The following is an 18,283-nucleotide window of genomic DNA, read 5'->3' on the forward strand; positions in this document are numbered from 1 at the left end:
GGGCATCCAACTCAGCTTGGGCAGAGAGGGGCTCTGGAAAGATTTTCTAAATGAGCTGTGTGGTGTTGAGTGATGAAGGGTGAATTAAAGTTTGCCAGGCCAAGAAATGGTCAAGGTGGAAGATATGCCTGTCAGAGAGGCTGTCAATTGGGGTGACTAGGATTCCTTATAAGGAGAAGTTATTCAGTAGGGTATACTGGGAATGTTTTGTAGAGTTGAGGGTAGTGGTGGACAATTTTTTTTTTTTTTGAGTTAGAGTTTCTCTCTGTCACCCAGGCTGGAGTGCAGAGGCTCATGGCCACCCACAGCCTCCATTTGCTGGGTTCAGGTAATCCTTCTGCTTCAGCCTTCCAAGTAGCTCTAACTACAGGCAGGCGCCATCACACTTGGCGAATTTTTTTATTTATTGTAGAGACGAGGTCTTTCCATGTTGCCCAGTCTGATTTTGAACCCCTAGGGTCAGGCAATCCTCTTGCCTCTACCTCCCAAAGTGCTGGGATTACAGGCATGAGACACCATGCATGACTGTGGTGGACAGTACATTGTTTGATACATGCAGAGTTTGGGGCATTTAGACAGAAATTTCCAAAAGGTAGAAAGTCTGAGTCAAAAATACAAAGGTAGGGCCATCAAACCAGAGATGTGGGTTGAAGCCATGAAAATGGACGTGCAGATTCAGGGAGAGAGAGGGAGAACAGAGTAAGGAGAAGACCAAGAAGGAAACTTGGCCTCCACATTGAGAGGTTACCTGAGGAGAGAAGCCCGCAAGAGATAGCACAGTGTAGGGTGGAGATGGAGAGACACAGGAAAGCCTAGAGTGTGAATCTAAGGAAGAGGGGGTTTCCAAAGTAGAATGTGGTCAAGACTGTCTCACAGAAGAGAGGACAAGTACAAATGCAAAGAGGCTGCTGGGACTGGAAATGAGGAAGCAGTTGGTGACCTAGTTTTGAATGAGCAATTTTAGTAAATGCAGGGGTGGAAGTCACATATTAATTAGTAGGTGGCGAAGTGAATGAGGAGTGAGGAAGTGGAAGCACTGAGAATAGACGACGGTTTCTAAAAATGTGCGTGTGGCGAGGAGAGCCCTGGGTGGGGCTGGAGGGAGCAGGGCTGGGCTTCGTTTTGTGTTTAGAATGTGGTGGGGGAGACTGAAATGAATTTGAAATATGAGAGAGACAGCGGAGAGACGTGGGTGATGGGTGTGGTGGTGGTAACCATTAGACGGGCCCTTTGGAGGGGGAATCCTAGGATGTAAGTGAGACATTGATTCCTCTAGGCCCAAGAGGGGAAGGAGAGATGAAAACCAGAGTGAGCAAAGTGCTGATGCCTGGGAGAAGAATGAACACACATGATTGGCACCACCAAAGAGCCACTTCACTCTGTTGACCACTGTCTTACTTGACATCATGAGAACTATAGCATCTGCCATGGAAGATAAAATCAGATGGGAAAATATCCCCATGAGATGAACAGGTGAATTACTGAGATGATAAAAGGGAACATGGCTTAATTAGAGTTCGTTAGGTGTCCTAATGATACCAGGGACCTTGGGACTTGTCTTAGAGGTTACAAAAGAATCATTTGATTTGTTCTGGTGTTTGTCTTGGTAAATATCACTATGTTACTTGTTTCTGCAGACTGTTGAAATGAACGTTGGTGGTGGCTATATCTTCAGTGTGCGTTCATCAAACAAAGCTGTCCTGTCTTTGGCTTACTTTCATTGCAACTGAGCATGCCTAATAATGCATTGGAGAAACAGATTAAAAGTGCAAGCTTCCTTAACCTAGACCCAGAGAGTCAGCTTCAGTGGCTCTGGAGTGGAACACAGGCATAATAAGTATTCTGATTTATTCCTGATTCATTTGGAGAAACACTGTATGCTTAATACATATTTATTGAGCACCTACTATGTGTCAAGTCATCTCAGGCACTGGAGATACAATCACAAACCAGGCAGAAGGGAGATCACAGTCAATTACAATACTGTGTGATTGACTGCTGTGATGGCAAACTCTCTGAGATCAGCAGAACATAAGAGGTGAATCCATTCCCGAATTGGAGCCCAGGAAGTTGCTCAGGTGTAGTGTGGTTTGACAGGTACATGGTTTGAGGTATGGAGTGAGGGATGAGGAAATGGAAGAAAGGGAAGAGAGGGTGTTCCAGACAGAGAAAATGGTACCTGTGAAGATGGATGTGGCTAGAGTATAGAGTGTTGGGAGAAGGATGAATAAAAAGACTGGGAAGATTGCAACGGCACCTTGAACTGTGCTGAGGAGTTCACTTTTTTATTATTTTTAATTAATTTATTATAAAGATGTGGGGTACAATTCAGGGTTAGGTATACAAACATTGATCATGCAGGTACCCTTGTTGATGAGGTATGTCCCTCCCTCCCCTAGTAGTTTCCCTCAACTGCCAGTCCCATCCCCATCCCCTGACAGTTTTCCACTACTGCCAATCACTTTCTCATAGCATTATAATTGTTCAAGGTCACCTTATGAGTGAGAACATATGATGGAACTCAGTTCTTTGTTTCTGTGATAAATCACTGTGTATGATCGACTCCAAATCCATTCAATTTGCTGAAAAGTCCATATATTTGTCCTTCTTTATGGCTGCATAATATTCCATTGTGTATATGTACCACATTTTTTTAATCCAGTCCAGCTTCGATGGGCAACATGGTTGGTTCCATGTTTTTGCTATTGTGAAAAGAGCTGCAACAAACATACGTGTGCAGGTATCTTTTTCTTAGAATAATTTGAGTTCCTCTGGGTATATACCCATTAGGGGAATTGCTGGGTCATATGGAAGATCAATTTCTAGTTCTTTCAGAAATTGTCACACTATCTTCCAAAGAGGTTGTACTAGTCTGCATTCCCACAAGCAGTGTAGAAGCATTCCTTTTTCTCCACATTGAGGAGTTCACTTTTTATCCCAAGAGCAAGATGGTGCCTTGAGAGAGTTTAAGCAGGGGATTGACAGGGTCATATTTCTTTTTAGAAATATCAGTTGGACTCAAGTTTGAAGGACAGGAATGGAGTGGGGTGTGGTAAGAGGGATGAGACAAAGAGACCCTCTAGGAGACTATTGTAGTGTATCAGAAAGGACTGCCCAACCGAGGTGGTGGTGGAGGTGGGGTGGGGAGAACTGGATAGGTTTTAGGAGGCGGATTTGATTAATCTCCTGTATTAGGCAGGGTTTTCCAGAGAAACAGAGCCAACAGGAGATAAGAGCTGTGTTTTAAAGCATCAGTGCATGTGATTATGGAGGATGAGAAGTCCTACCATCTGCTGTCTGCAAGCTGGAGACTCAAGAAAGTGAGTGGTGTAGTTTGAAGGCCTGCGAGTCAGAGAGCCAATGCCTAGGTTCCAGTCTGAGTCTGAGGCCTGAGAACCAGGAGTGCCATGGGCAGGGAAAGAGTCATGTCTCAGCTCAAGCAGTCAGGCAGAGAGTGAGTTCCACCTCTCTTAGCCTTTGTCTTTAATTCAGGCCCTCAAAGTATTGAATGGCACCCTGGGTATTGAATTCACACTGGGAAGACCATCTGCTTAGCTAGTGTACCAACTCAAATGCTAATCTCTTCTGGAAATACCCTCACAGACTCATCCAGAAATAATGTTTAATCTCATATCTCAGTATCCTGCGTTCCAGTCAAGTTGACACATAAGATTAACCATCACACTCCCTGACCCTGTTCATAATGGAATAGCCTGGAAGAAAGAAGAGTTAAGGAAGAAAAAGCAAAGAAGAGTAATGTCAGCTCTAGCTCAACTCTACTGGCAAAACTCCATGACTACTACAAGGGATTTAGCTGAAGGATATGGCCCTTGCAACTAGCAGATTTGTCTGTAAATGTGTTTGCTTTTTAAAATGATAGTAAACATGTGGATGAATAATCTGGATTTTTGTTTTGTCCTGCTATCTTTGGCCTTTGGTTGACTTGGAATCTCAAGATGTCTGTCTTGCTTATTATTGAGCACCTAGCATAAAGCCTTTTTTTTTTTGCAGATTTTATAACAGAAATTCTTACCTTTCTGCACTCTTCTCCTTCATTATCTCAAAACCATATAAAAATCGTGACTTCAAAGCACAGACAGGTTCACAAGTTGGAGAGTGCTGAGTGATTTGAAAAGGTAACATCTCACACTGGAGTGAGGTTAAGTTATGCAATAAATATTTCCTGGATGCTGTGTCCTGAACTTTCTATTCTCAGGATGCTTTTTCCTGTTTGTCCTAGTGCCTACCTCTGTGACTTTAATGTTGCAATTTCTGTTTGCCTTCTCAACCAAATGCTGTCCTTTCGAAACTTCTCTTTACCTTTCTCCTGGGATAGATCCGTGTATCTCACCTCTTTGATTTACTTGTTTGTTTTGCTGGAGTACATCCTTGGTAATTTCCTAAGAAAGAGTTCAAAGAAAACAAACTTGCAGAGTTTTTTGCATTTCTGAAATTGTCCTTCGTCTGCATTCACGAGATTAAAAATAATTTTCTAGGTTGAAAATAGTTTTCTTTCAAAATATAAAGACTTCCAGTGTTGTTCAGTGGAAATGATGACACCAATCTCAGAACTATTTTTTTGTAGGTGACCTGATTTTTATTTCTCTCTGAAAGTTTTAGAATCTCTCATCCCTGGTGTTTTAAAACTTCCTAGTTGTGTGTATGTGTGTGCATCATCATGCTTGTGAGCATGTGTGTGAGAGAAAGAGAGGTCTGTCCTAAGCACTTGCTAAACTGTTTGAAGACTTGTGTCTCCTTTCAGCTCCCTTTATCTTGTGTTCATTCTTGTTAATTTCTACGTCTCTGTTTTCTCTGTCTTTCTTTTTGGAATTTCTATTATTTGGTTTCAGACCTCCTAAAGCAATTACCTATGTCATTACCTTTTTCATGCATGATTTCTCTTACCTCCTACCTTTCTTCTACATTTTAGACAATCTTATATGACTTTGTTTTCTAACCCTTCCATTGAATTTTAGTCTTGGTATTTTTAATTGCTAGGAATGTTCTCCTGGTTTCTGATTGTTTATTTTTATAGCATATTGTATCTTATTTTATTGTTGCAGTATCTTCCCAAATTTCTCTGAGGATACTAATTCGATTGTTTTAAAGGTATCTTTTATTGCTTGAATTCTCTTTATATTCTCCAGGGCAGTTTTTCTGTTTGCTTCTTGTTTGTTTTACGCTGGAAGATATTCTCAAATTTTTTGTGATCTTTTATTCTTCCTGTTGAGTTGGATGAACTTGGAGTTAATCTGTTCAAATTCTTTAGAAGTCTATTTTCTCCAATACTGGGGTATGGCAGGAGGTAAAGGATAAGAGATACATACCTAGGACTAGGAGATCACCCCATGCTTGGAAAAGGAGATGGTAGGTGGAGGTACACATTCCTCCCTCGTTTCTCAGTTCCTGTTCCACCTTCCGTTGGATGTGCATCTAGGAGGCCCTGACCATCCAGGCTGGAAAGTCAGCAGGCTGCCACCTTCACTGCAGCATTGCTGTCTCATCCACTGCAGTCTGTACATCTCCTCTGTTCATCGGCCCAGAGCCTCTATCCATGCTCTGTGGTCCAGAAACAGAAACTCTTGGCTTAGAAATATCTGGCTCAGTAAGTACCTGTCTCTTTTCTCTCTACTGATCTAGGTACAAATATGTAAAGTACTTCATAGAGAGCTCTCAATAAATGTTAGCTGTTATTTTTAATTTCACCTCTTAAAATTTAATGACTCCCATTTTCAATCCTCTTTGATCAGAGAGGATAAAAATACTGGTGTTTGGTCTATTACCTTCAGCTGTCAGTCTCCTATTTTGTTTAAATCTAGTCAACACTGATGGCCAGCATCTCTTAGGGTGCTGTGCAGTATTGTAAAAATAAATCCATTTCATCCTTAGTGGAAAAGCATGATGAAAATGCTCTGAAAATGCAATCCATGTAAAAGACTTCTTATGTCACACATTGTAATTTTCAGAGTTGTTTTCTTAGCAAATAAAGTACCTGCTTTGCTTTAATTTTTCCTCCGTTTTGAAATGTGAAAGCCATTGATCAGAGGACAGATGATTCAACTGAATTCATAAAAATAGAGTCCCTTTTGATTAGTTTTTGAGCCTCTGATGTTTTCCTTGAAAGTCAATAATATTAATTGGATCCAGTAGCTTTATTGATTCATGTTCATGACATAACAGTTTAGTAGCATTAATAGATTTAGAATCTGACAAAAACAGGTGAGCATCTTTTCTAATTCTGAAAGATGTGCTAGTCCAAGGTCACCTTGCATTTTACAAATCTTTTGAAACAGCTTCTATTTATAAGCAGATCTGTCCAGCAACAAAGCATGACCTTTGCAGTATTATACGACTTGTACCTTAACTTCTGCTGATTTCTTTATCTTGGTAGCACTTTTCCATGCTCATTCCCTGATCCTCCATGTTTCAGTTCCCTTTTCTGACACTGGGTTAACTATCCCTGGTGGTCATTCTATTCTAATCCAGTGGAAAGTGTGTCACCAGATATTTGTGAATCTCTGGGTTAAATGTCATCACTTTCGATGATACAGCTAGATCAAACAGAAATGCAAATGCAGGCATTCTGATTCTAATCATTCTAATAACCCCCAAATGCTTAACCTCGATTTTTTTTAGGCTGTTAAAAGGAAGTCAACTTCAAGATTTGCATTTTGATTAAAAACACACCACATGAATACGTTTCTTGGGTTTTATAGATTACTGCTCATTTAGCACAGTGTTCTGTTTTTACCTTAGACCAATCTGTTCACAACTCCAAAAACATTAACAAAGTAAAACAAACAACTTTCACTAGTATCACTCACTGATATTAAATAATGTCAGTGAGTCACCGCTCTCTGATAAGTTTTTTATGAGGTTATAAACACATATGTAATGAGGTTAGCAAAGGGTTTTGTGTGTGTGTGTGTGTGTGTGTGTGTGTGTGTGTGTGTGTGTGTGTGTGTGTCTTTACCCTTTACCTTTGCAAGACAGAGTTTTTAAAATCAAAAACATGGGGTGTAAACCCTCTTCATCTGTTTACAGCTTTGCCTGCCTGTTCAGGCACGTGTGTTATTATGCAATGTTCAGGGGTCATAATGCTGGTCATAGGGAGTAACCCTAAAAGCTGTGTTCCCACACATAGGACCGCCTTCCATAGAACTTTCCACACCAAAGTTTCCCGAAGTTCCCACAGATGGTTGTATTTTCGGGTATGCCTGATCTCAGTGGGGCACGATTTAACTCCTATGTGTCCCTTGGAGATCTTTCAGGTACAGAGACCTTTTCTTGTTTCTGTAACTAAGATGATTGCCCCTTCCTCAACCCCACCCCTACCCCCTGCCTCAGCGAATCAGTCAGCAAGACCTGCTGACTCTATAGAAGCTACAGCTTGTGTCCATCCAGTCCACCCATCCTGCTCTCAAACCTCAGGATTTCCTTCTCCTTGCTTCCTCCCAACTGATTCCCTGCCTTGGCCCTTTCTGACCCATCTTCCACAGAGAAGTTGAACCTAATTCCTTGGCTTTAAAATTCTTGATTGGCTTCCCATTGCTGTCAGGAAAACCTGATATGTTGACCATGGTTCATCCAGCTGACCTTTGACTTCTTGTTTCCTCTCCCACCGTGAACTCTTCTCTAGTTCTAAAGTGACCAGCTCCTGCTTACCCTTTATGACTCAGCTCAAGTTCACCTCTTTCAAGAACCCATTCCTTGCTCAGTCCAGGGGGCAACCACCGCCACTCACCGTGTGCTCCCGTAGCTCTGGGTTCATGCCTCTGTGACACCACTGAGCACATGTGAGTTTCATTTTCTGCACACATGTGACTGATGATAGTGTTAGCAGAGACTATGCCCACTCACGTTTGCTTTGCAAGAGTTCTCATGCTGTAGATTCATTGAGAGTTTCTTGAACTCATCTGAAATGAGTGAAGCCAGAGGACACACTGTTCTGTTCTCCTCCTCTTCCTTCTCCTACTTCTTCATTTTTAGCCCCTTTGGGGTCGTTTTCATTTTCTGACCCTTTGTGCTGGTCCCAAGTGACTGTGATACTTGGTGACTCTACAGATGCCTCTATTTTAATTGCCAACCTTTTGGGTAGAGAAAGGCTGAGCTGGTCATTCATCTTCTGTATCTTCCTACCTTGCCTGTTTATCTTCCTTTCCTGGAGCTAAGTTCACTAGCTAGCTAGATTTAGTGCTCTCTCCGTCTCTGTCTCTGCCTTTCTCTCTCTCAAGTAACATTTTTATTGAGATATAATTCACATACATATATTTTACCCACTTAAAGCATTGATTCAGTGGTTTTAAGTCTATTCACAGAGTTGTGCAACCATCACTACAGTAATTTTAGAACATTTCATCACGCTGAAAAGAAACATCAATTTGTGTTCACTCCAGATATCCCTCAAGCCTCTATCCCTGGAAACCACAAATCTACTTCATGTCTCTATAGATTTTCCTATTCTAGACATCTTATATAATGGAATTATACAAAATATGTGATCTTCTGCTTCTGGCTTCTTTCATTTGCCTTTGTGTTTTCAAGGCTCATCCAATTTATAGCATATATTAATATTTTCTTCCTGTATAAGTCTACTCAGCCTGCCGTAATAGAATACCACAGGCTAAGTGTCTTTGAAATTTTTTTGAAGTCCAAGACCAAGGGGCCAGCATGATTGGTTTCTGGGGAGGCCTCTCTCCTGGGTTTATAGATGACTATCCTCTCCCTGTGTCCTCATATGGCCTTTTCTATATGTATGCACAGAAAGAGGGAGAGATAGAGACAGACAGAGGGAGAGGGAGAAGGAGAGAGAGAGGGAAGGAGGAGGGGAGGAGAGGGGAGGGGAGGGGAGGGGAGGAGAGATGTGCTGTCTCTTCTCCTTCTTATAAGGACACCAGTCATATTGAATTAGAGGTCCACACTTATGACCTCATATAAACTTCATTACCCCATTTTTCAAAGACTTTATTTCCAAATACAGTCACAATGGAGTTAGAGTTGCAACATAGGAATTTTGAGGTGGCACAATTCAGTCCATAACAGCTCCTTTTCATTGCTGAATAATATTCCATTGTAGGCTGGGCTCCATGGCTCAGCCTGTAATCCCTGTACTTTGGGAGGCCAAGGCAAGTGGATTGCCTGAGCCCGCGGGTTTGAGGCCAGCCTGGGCAACTTGGAGACACCTTGTCTCTACAATAAAATAAAAAATAGCCAGACGTGGTAGCTCCAGTTACATGGAAGGCTGAGGCAGAAGGATCGCTGGAGCCCAGCAGGTTGACGCTGTGGTGACTATGAGCATGCATGTCACTGCACTCCAGCCTGGGTGAAGGAGTGAGACTCCAACTCAAAAAAAAAAAAAAATTCCAGTTTATGGATACATCACAGTTTATTTATAGATTAGCTATTTGAAGAACGTTTGGGTTGTTTCTCCATTTTTGCCTATCATTAATAATGCTACTGTAAACATTTGTGTGTAAGCTTTTGTGTAATATTTGTTTTTATTTCTCCTGGGTATGTCCCTAGGGGTGAGATTCCTGGATTAGCCGTAGACTTAATCTGTTTTTCAAAGTGGCCACACCATTGTACATTCCTGCCATCAGTGCACGAGGCTTCCAATTTCTCTACTCCCCTGCAACACTTGTTATCTCCGCATTTTTTTCTTCTTTTTGAGACAGGTCTCACTCTGTCACCCAGGCTGGAATGCAGTGGCACAATCATGGTTCACCACAGCCTTAAGTCCCTGGGCTGAAGTGCACCTTTTGCCCCGGCCTCCTGAATATCTGGGACAATAGGTGCATACCATGCTCCCAGCTAATTTTTTTTTTCACTTATTTTTAAATTGTGGGTTACAATTCAGGGTTAGGTATACAAATATTCACTGTGCAGGTACCCTTGTCGATGAGGTGTGCCCCCCTCCTTCCCCAGGCAGATTTCGACTACTGTCAGTCCCACCTCCCCACCCCCCTTCCCCCCACAGTTTCCTGCTACTGTCAATCCTTTTCTTATAGTTGCTCAAGGTCCACTTACGAATGAGAACATGTGATACTCAGTTCTTTGTTTCTGTGAAAGATCACTCAGTATTATAGAGTTTAATTCCATACAGGTTGCTGCGAAGTTCATGATTTTGTTCTTCTTTATGGCTGCATAATATTCCATTGTGTATATGTACCACATTTTTTTTTTATCCAGTCCTCTTTTCATGGACAGCACAGTTGGTTCCATGTTCTTGCTATTGTGAGTAGAGGTCTTACTTGTTGCCCAGAATGGTCTCAAACCCCTGGGTTTAAGCGGTCCTCATGCCTTGACCTCCCAGAGTGCTGGGATTAGTGTGAGCCACTACCCTCAGCTGAGAGGCCATTGAAGTATGAGCTGAGCAAAACATATCAGCCAATTCTATAATAACAAAATACTTTCCAGTTGCCAATTAGATATAGTCAGTAGTTTCAATAATATTGTATCTGGGAGCCTTACTGGGTAGCACAATAGTATTAATGCTGGATAATCCACCATGAAGTGTCATTCATTCCAAGTTTAAGAACAGGCCACATGGGTTTGTCAAATGAAGAAGCAGTGGTGTCATATCATGGGTTTTAATCTTCGCGAGTCCTGCCTACATTTACGTTGCACTACACTGACTAGTTTAGCTGGTGATATGGTATGGTCCATGGGGTCCCGTTTTGCTAAGCCAATTTGTATGTATCAAGAACTGAATTCTATTTAAATGTGTTACTCTTTAGCTCAATGTGCCCATGCCTACTATGGGATATTTTAGGACACTGCTTCTATGCTCCTGGAGAATTGGAGCAAGCTGATAATTTCTGTGGTGAAGATGAAACATAGTTAGTTGCCCTCCATTTGCTCGTCAATAACTACCCAAGATGACAGAATTTTAACCTGTGAATGAAAGATTTATAGATTAAGTTTGTATTATAGATTCTAATCAAAGGAGGTACCTTGTCTAAATGTAATGAGATCCCCCAGAATAACTGAAATTAGAGCTCCAGCGTGAAGGCCATGAAGGTTTGCCAAGTGGTGCTTAAGCAGATGTGAAAGCTGATTCAGAATCTGTATTGTAGAAGTCACAGTCAATCAGTGCCCTCATGTCTCCTGTTGTATCAAGTCTTTTAGTAGATTTTGGATTTCCAGTTGGGTCCAGCTGCAGACCTCTCTTACAAGTTTTTTTTTTTTTTTTTCCTTTTCCACATTCAGGTTTCTTTCTCCTTCCCTCCACCCACCTCTTGTTGTTCTTTGTTTTCCTGAGGATTCTCTATATTTTGCTCAGATTTATAAAGTCCTTCCTGCAGGAGCTTCCAATTAGCCTTGTCAGGGCAGGAGGCCTCTCCCATGCCATGGTTACTTTATGGAGTTTAAGGACCTGGACTTCAGTAGGGGCTGGATTAACTTCTTTGCTGTGCCACAGGGGTGTCATGGGTATGTCTGTATACTTCTGAGGATCAGGATTTTTGTGGTGACAGAGTCATAGGCAGAAGCAGCAACCAGGGGTCCTGCAGAGTCTTTGGGTTGTAGGAGTACAGACCTCAGTACTCCATATATGGCTGTTTTATTTTTTTGAGTCAGGGTTTTACTCTGTCACCTGGGCTGGACTGTAGTGGCATGATCATGGCACAACCTCCACCTCCTGGGCTCAGGTGATCCTCCCAGTTCAGCCTTCCAAGTAGCTGGGACTACATGTATATTCCACCACACTGGGCTAATTTAAAAAAATTTTTTGTAGAGAAAAGATCTTGCTTTGTTTCCCAGGCTGGTCTCAGACTCCTGGGCTCAAGCAATCCTCTTGCCTCAGTCTCCCAAAGTGCTGGGCCAACAGATGTGAGCCACTGTGACTGGCCTACTAAAAAAATATGTGATTAGGTTTACAACATACATAGATGTTACATATTTAGGTTTGCAACATATATAGATGTTACATATATAATATATGTAATATATTACATATATAACATATATAATATATATAACATCTATGTATGTTGCAAACCTAATCATATATGTTTTTAGTTATTACTTAATATAATTTTATGACCTTTAAGGAAGCAGAGATGAAAGGAGAACAAACTTATTTTTTTATAATTTGTTATATTAACCTTTGTTAATTGTTATATTAACCTTCTTTTTTAACCATTTTTAAATTTTCATTTCTTCCTGTGGATTCAAGTTACTATATAGTGTTATTTTCATACCCTCATGCAACTTTCCTCCTACCCACCTCCTTTGTGTTGTTATTGTTCAATGTGTTATATTTGTATGCATCATAGGCAAAACAATGCAATTATATAGCTGTTGTTTTATACAGTTGCATTTTAAATGGGTAATGAGAATAAAAGAAAGAAAGGAAATATGTATTTATCCTGTCTTTTATAAGTACATAATTATTTTTATCTATGCCTTTTGCTTTGTTGGTGTGGATTTGTGTTATCATCTGATATTACTTGCTTTCAGCCTGAAGGACTTCCTTTAGTATTTCTCATAAGGAGGGACTATAAACAACAGATCTGTACATTTTTGTTTATGTGGGAATGTCTTCATTTTGGCTTGATTTTGTGAGAGATAGTATTGCTGGAAATAGGATTCTGGGTTAACGGTTTTGTTTTTTTTGTTCTCTCTCCCTAGCTCTTGGTGTGCGTTGCTCCATTGTCTTTCAGCCTCCATTGTCTCTGATAGGATGTCAGCTATTAATCTATTGGTTCATTTGTACATGAGAATCATTTTTCCTCCCACTTTCAAGATTTTCTCTTTGTCTTTCTACATTTTTTTTTACTATGATGTGTATGTGTATGGGTGTGAGTCTCTTTGTATTTATCTTATTTGGACTTTCTTGAGTTTCTAATGTTTTTCATAATATTTGGGACATTTCAATTATTTATTCAAACGTTTTTTCTGCTTCTCTTTTTTCCTCTGTCCTTCCAAAATGTTTTCAAAGGCTCTGCTTATGTTTCTTCATTTTTTTTACTCTTGTGTGCCTTGGATTGTATTATTTATATTGATTTGTCTTCGAGTTCACTGATACTTTTTTTCCATTTCAAATTTATTGTAGAGTCTTTTCAGTTTTTTAAAATTTTAGTCATTTCACTTTTCAACACCAGACTTTCAAATTGACTTTTTTTCTATCTCTTTTAAAAAATTTTCTCTTTGATAAAATATTATCATCATACCTCCTTTACCTCTTTAAGCACAGTTTCCCTTAGTTCTTTGAATATATTTATAATAGCTGTTCTGAAGTGTTTGTTTACTAAGGCCTACTCTGAGTTCCCTCACAGGTAGTTTCTGTTACCTGCTTTTTTTTTTTGTATATGATTTTTTTATGTCTCATACTATTTTTGTTGTGAGTTGGACATTTTAGATAATTATTGTAGCATCTCTGGCTTCTGATTACCTCTCTTCCTCTCTGGGGCTCACTGTTTGCTTATTTATTTGGCTACTGATCAACTTTAGTGAAACCCTTCTCCCTTGTATTGGGAAGTCACTGATGTCACTCCACAGAGGGCACTGCCTTAGGCATATGCACAATCACACTGTTAATGTTTTATCTGGACTGTATTTCTTTATTGTTTCCCTTCATTGTAAAGCTGTCTTTCTCCCTTTGGTATTACACTCAGCTGTTAGGCTCCATTAATTACTGACTGATTGTGCAATTTCTACTGTGCCTTAGGACATAAAATATACCATAGTCTGATCCAGTTAAATTCAGGCTCCTTTTCTAGGGTAGCTTTTGAAGCCACTCCTTGAGATTAGTTCTGAACTCTGGATAGTTCTCTTAGCTATTTCCTTGGCTCCTGCTGATGAACTAGCTAACCTACAGTTTATTGTCTTGCATTCATGGAGTTACTGCTAGCCTCCTCTAACTGCTTGCTATCAAAATCTCCCTTGCTTTCAAGAGTGCCCTTAGGCTCGAACTTCTCCCACACTTTGTTCCAAATAAAGTCAGTTCCTTTGCAGAGGGCTCTGGAGAGCTGTTATTACTTCCTCTGTACTTGGGTAAAATCACAACTCTGGTGCCAGGGGTGAGGACAGTGGCCTTCTTCTTTTGGATTGACACCCCTGATTTATAATTGAAGTGCTAGGTAGGGGCAATAGCCTCTAGCCTTCTCCCTTAAAGTTGAACCGTTAACCTACAAGTAAGCCAAGGCAATGGTGATTAGGGCTCCAATATTGTTTGGCCTACTGTGCCTAGGGTAGTGCTTCTGCTCTATAAGTTGGGGCTAGGTGAAGGAAGGGTCCCTCGACCACTCTCATGTGTAATTTAACCTCTGCAGTTTGGAGCTGGGGGAAAGGGGTGACAAGGTGAAGATGAAAAATGGTGATGACCTGTCCATCTCAGGAAGATACTATATTCCTTGACTCCAGGGAGAGGAAACTCATCTGGAGCAGAGCTTCTATCATGTTGTGATTGGAAACTGGTAGAGGGTAGAAAGGGAGCAGGCTATGACTCAAGTGTCACTGACTCTCACTGTTCTCACTGAGATTTAGTAGATTTTCTTATATAAGTTTTTTTGTATGTGACATATGCTCTTAGAACAATTTCCAAAGACTTAAAAAAAATTTTTTTTAACCAGTTATGGTTATTTTGCTGGAGAGGTTATCCATGAAGTGTCTCATGCTATCATTCTGGAAGCTGTCTCATCTTTACTATAACATTAATAGCTATCATTTGTTTATTGAGGCCTTACTATGTTCTTGATACATTTTTTTTCTGTCAAAGTCTATATTCTTGAATAGTCCAAGGACACTAAATACTTGGAGACATGTGTCCCTCTGATATGTTGACTATTATGTTCAGACTGGCATAGTAAAGTACCATAACTGGATAGCACTTAACAGAAATTTATTTCTCACAGTTCTAATGGCTGAAAGTCTTAGATCAGGGTTGCTGACTGCCATTTTCTTGTATCTCTACAGTGAGAAGAAAAGGAAAGAGGGAGATGACTCTCTGGCTTCTTTATGTATGGACACTAATCCCATTTGTGATAGCTCCATCCTCATAACCTAATTGCCTCCTAAAGGCCCCACCTCAAAATACCATTGCATGGAAGATGTTAGGTTATAAACCTGTGAATTTTGATGGGATACAAACTTTCAGTTCATAACACTGAACTTGTTTGAAAAATAGTAAGGACTACATATTTTATTTAAACAGTCCCTCTTATGAGAAACTCAGATTAAATTAATACACATCCGATCAGAGCAGCTGAATACAGTTATTTCCCAGGGTGAATTGGCATCTTCTGTTGACATTTTCAAAGTCATTTTCAAAACCTGAGTCAGAATCACTGAGGTGCTTGTTTAAAAAGCAGACTTTTGAGTTCCGCTCCAGACTGGTTCTCATGAAAAGAAACCAGTAGAGGTATTTGACTCATACTGTGGTTAAATTAAGGTAGTACAAGCTTGTCTCATGTAAGCTTCAACTGAACATTTATTAAATAATAAATTGTGGAAATTACTGTGCTAGGCACTGATGGTATAAAAAAGAATAAGCCTTGCTCCTCCAAACCATGAAGGTGTGTATACTATTCAAATTATATAACAAATCCATGTTATATAATGATCTTTTCTTCTACCAGATTAATCCATATTAGAAAGCACCGATGTGAAGAAACATAGAGAGAACCAATACATGCTGGGTCTGTGGTGGCCTACGGAAAAGTTCTTCTTCCTGTGACAGCAGCTTCCCCAAACATGAAGGCATGACCATCTTTGTGTCCTTGTGGAGGCAGAATTGTCACAGTTGCAGCTTCCTGACTCCGGGGTCAGGACTAGGATGGGGAGGAGTCAGATGGGGAGGAAGATACACTTTTCTGTGGAACCCCATAGATGAAGCATGGCATTTTTTGGTTCTCTCTATATGTCTACACATAGATGCTTTCTAATATGGAGTTTTTTTAATTTTAATTTTTTATTTTAAAGATATGGGTTACAATTCAGGGTTAGGTATATAAGTGGTCATCATACAGGTAAAGTTTGGACTTCCCTTTGGTCTCCACTTTGACTGGTTTGAGATTAGGTATCCTTATGGATGTTGTGTGCCAATCCTTTTCTTATAATATTATGGTAAATGCTCAGGGTCCACTTATGAGTGAAATACGAAGTTTCTTTATTGATTTATAGACATTGATTTTTTAAAAAATAAATAGTCACTATTTAAATTATGTTTAATGTGGAATCTGTCTAATATATATATATATTTTTTGAGTTGGAGTCTCACTCTGTCACCCAGACTGGAGTGCAGTGGCCGCTCCCGGCCACCGCAGCCTCTCCCTGCTGGGCTCCGGCGATCCTTCCGCCTCAGTCTTCCGAGTAGCCGGAATTACAGGTGCGCTACCATGCCCGGCTGATTTTTTGATTTATTGTAGAGATGAGGTCTCGCTGCCCAGGCGGGTCTTGAACCCGCAGGCTCAGGCAATCCACTCACCTCAGCCTCCCAAAGGCACGGGATTACAGGCTGAGCCACCGAGCCCAGCCCCAATCCTTTTCTTATAATATTATGGTAAATGCTCAGGGTCCACTTATGAGTGAAATACGAAGTTTCTTTATTGATTTATAGACATTGATTTTTTAAAAAATAAATAGTCACTATTTAAATTATGTTTAATGTGGAATCTGTCTAATATATATATATATTTTTTGAGTTGGAGTCTCACTCTGTCACCCAGACTGGAGTGCAGTGGCCGCTCCCGGCCACCGCAGCCTCTCCCTGCTGGGCTCCGGCGATCCTTCCGCCTCAGTCTTCCGAGTAGCCGGAATTACAGGTGCGCTACCATGCCCGGCTGATTTTTTGATTTATTGTAGAGATGAGGTCTCGCTGCCCAGGCGGGTCTTGAACCCGCAGGCTCAGGCAATCCACTCACCTCAGCCTCCCAAAGGCACGGGATTACAGGCTGAGCCACCGAGCCCAGCCCCAATCCTTTTCTTATAATATTATGGTAAATGCTCAGGGTCCACTTATGAGTGAAATACGAAGTTTCTTTATTGATTTATAGACATTGATTTTTTAAAAAATAAATAGTCACTATTTAAATTATGTTTAATGTGGAATCTGTCTAATATATATATATATTTTTTGAGTTGGAGTCTCACTCTGTCACCCAGACTGGAGTGCAGTGGCCGCTCCCGGCCACCGCAGCCTCTCCCTGCTGGGCTCCGGCGATCCTTCCGCCTCAGTCTTCCGAGTAGCCGGAATTACAGGTGCGCTACCATGCCCGGCTGATTTTTTGATTTATTGTAGAGATGAGGTCTCGCTGCCCAGGCGGGTCTTGAACCCGCAGGCTCAGGCAATCCACTCACCTCAGCCTCCCAAAGGCACGGGATTACAGGCTGAGCCACCGAGCCCGGCTCCTGTCTAATATTTTACTAGGTGATAAAGAGTTGATTCTAGTGTAAGAATGCCACTTAATGGTCTGTGTACAAGTACTCATGGTAAAACATGACTGTAGGTTAAGGTGTTAAATGGTTCGATGAGGACAATTAGATCAGGAAGCTTGGACCTTATAAATTTCATCTCAGAGATCATTTGTGTTGATAATATTCTGATTCTCCTTGGTGCCAAGAGCGTTCTCATGGTGTTATGATAATTATCACAGTTGCTGTTGCTGAGGCCTGGCTCAGACTCAGAGCTGGGATGCTGAATTTATAACTTGATGCTTTATTATTTCAAAATAAGCTGACTTTGCACGTATCTGGGGAACTAGTTTTGAAGTTTGGACTAACATAATAAAAATAATGGAAAAAAGAGAAAAGAAATCTAGCATCATTTTGAGCACATATTGAGTTCTGCGGTTCTAGCAGTACTACTTGTACTAAACTTGCAAGGCCAGTTTTACCATCTGATTCTTTACCTGAAAGGAAACTTTGGCTCAAAGTGTGAAGGCAAGGGTAAACAGCTGGTCATTAGGAGAGCTCAGAGTTCAACCTGGCTAGTTCCGTAGTCTATACACCTCATCTGTGCAACCCGTAGATTAGTTAGGTGATACTTTGTCCATGTTTTTATGAGACTTATTATCTACTGGTTAAAATTATTAGTGAATATTTGCCACGAGGGCTCTTTGCTCGTTGTTTGTTACAATTTAAGGTGTACTCAATTTCACAAATCTACAGTAATCTAGAGTAAATCTAGAGGAATGAAAGCATTCTTTTTCATTCACCATCTTAAGTACTTTTTACCTTTCCTTATAGCCTTAACATGGGGCTATATGGCTGTCCTCAACGCATCTGCCTAAGTAGACTGTGACTTCTTTAGTGGGGGACTGTCCCTTCTCTCTGAGTTATCTGA

At 40.7% G+C, this 18,283-nt stretch overlaps 1 protein-coding gene across 1 annotated transcript in view; it reads left to right on the top strand.

Moving 5' to 3' along the window:
• LOC103271956 (microtubule-associated tumor suppressor candidate 2-like) overlaps positions 1-18,283 on the top strand; it is a gene marked incomplete at its 3' end in the record, with an annotated part of 212,321 nt that overhangs the window by 25,764 nt on the left and 168,274 nt on the right. The window lies entirely within an intron of this gene.

Source organism: Carlito syrichta, unplaced genomic scaffold, assembly GCF_000164805.1.
Source record: "Carlito syrichta isolate Samal-C Ts95f unplaced genomic scaffold, Tarsius_syrichta-2.0.1 Scaffold312037, whole genome shotgun sequence".
Lineage (NCBI taxonomy): Eukaryota > Metazoa > Chordata > Mammalia > Primates > Tarsiidae > Carlito > Carlito syrichta.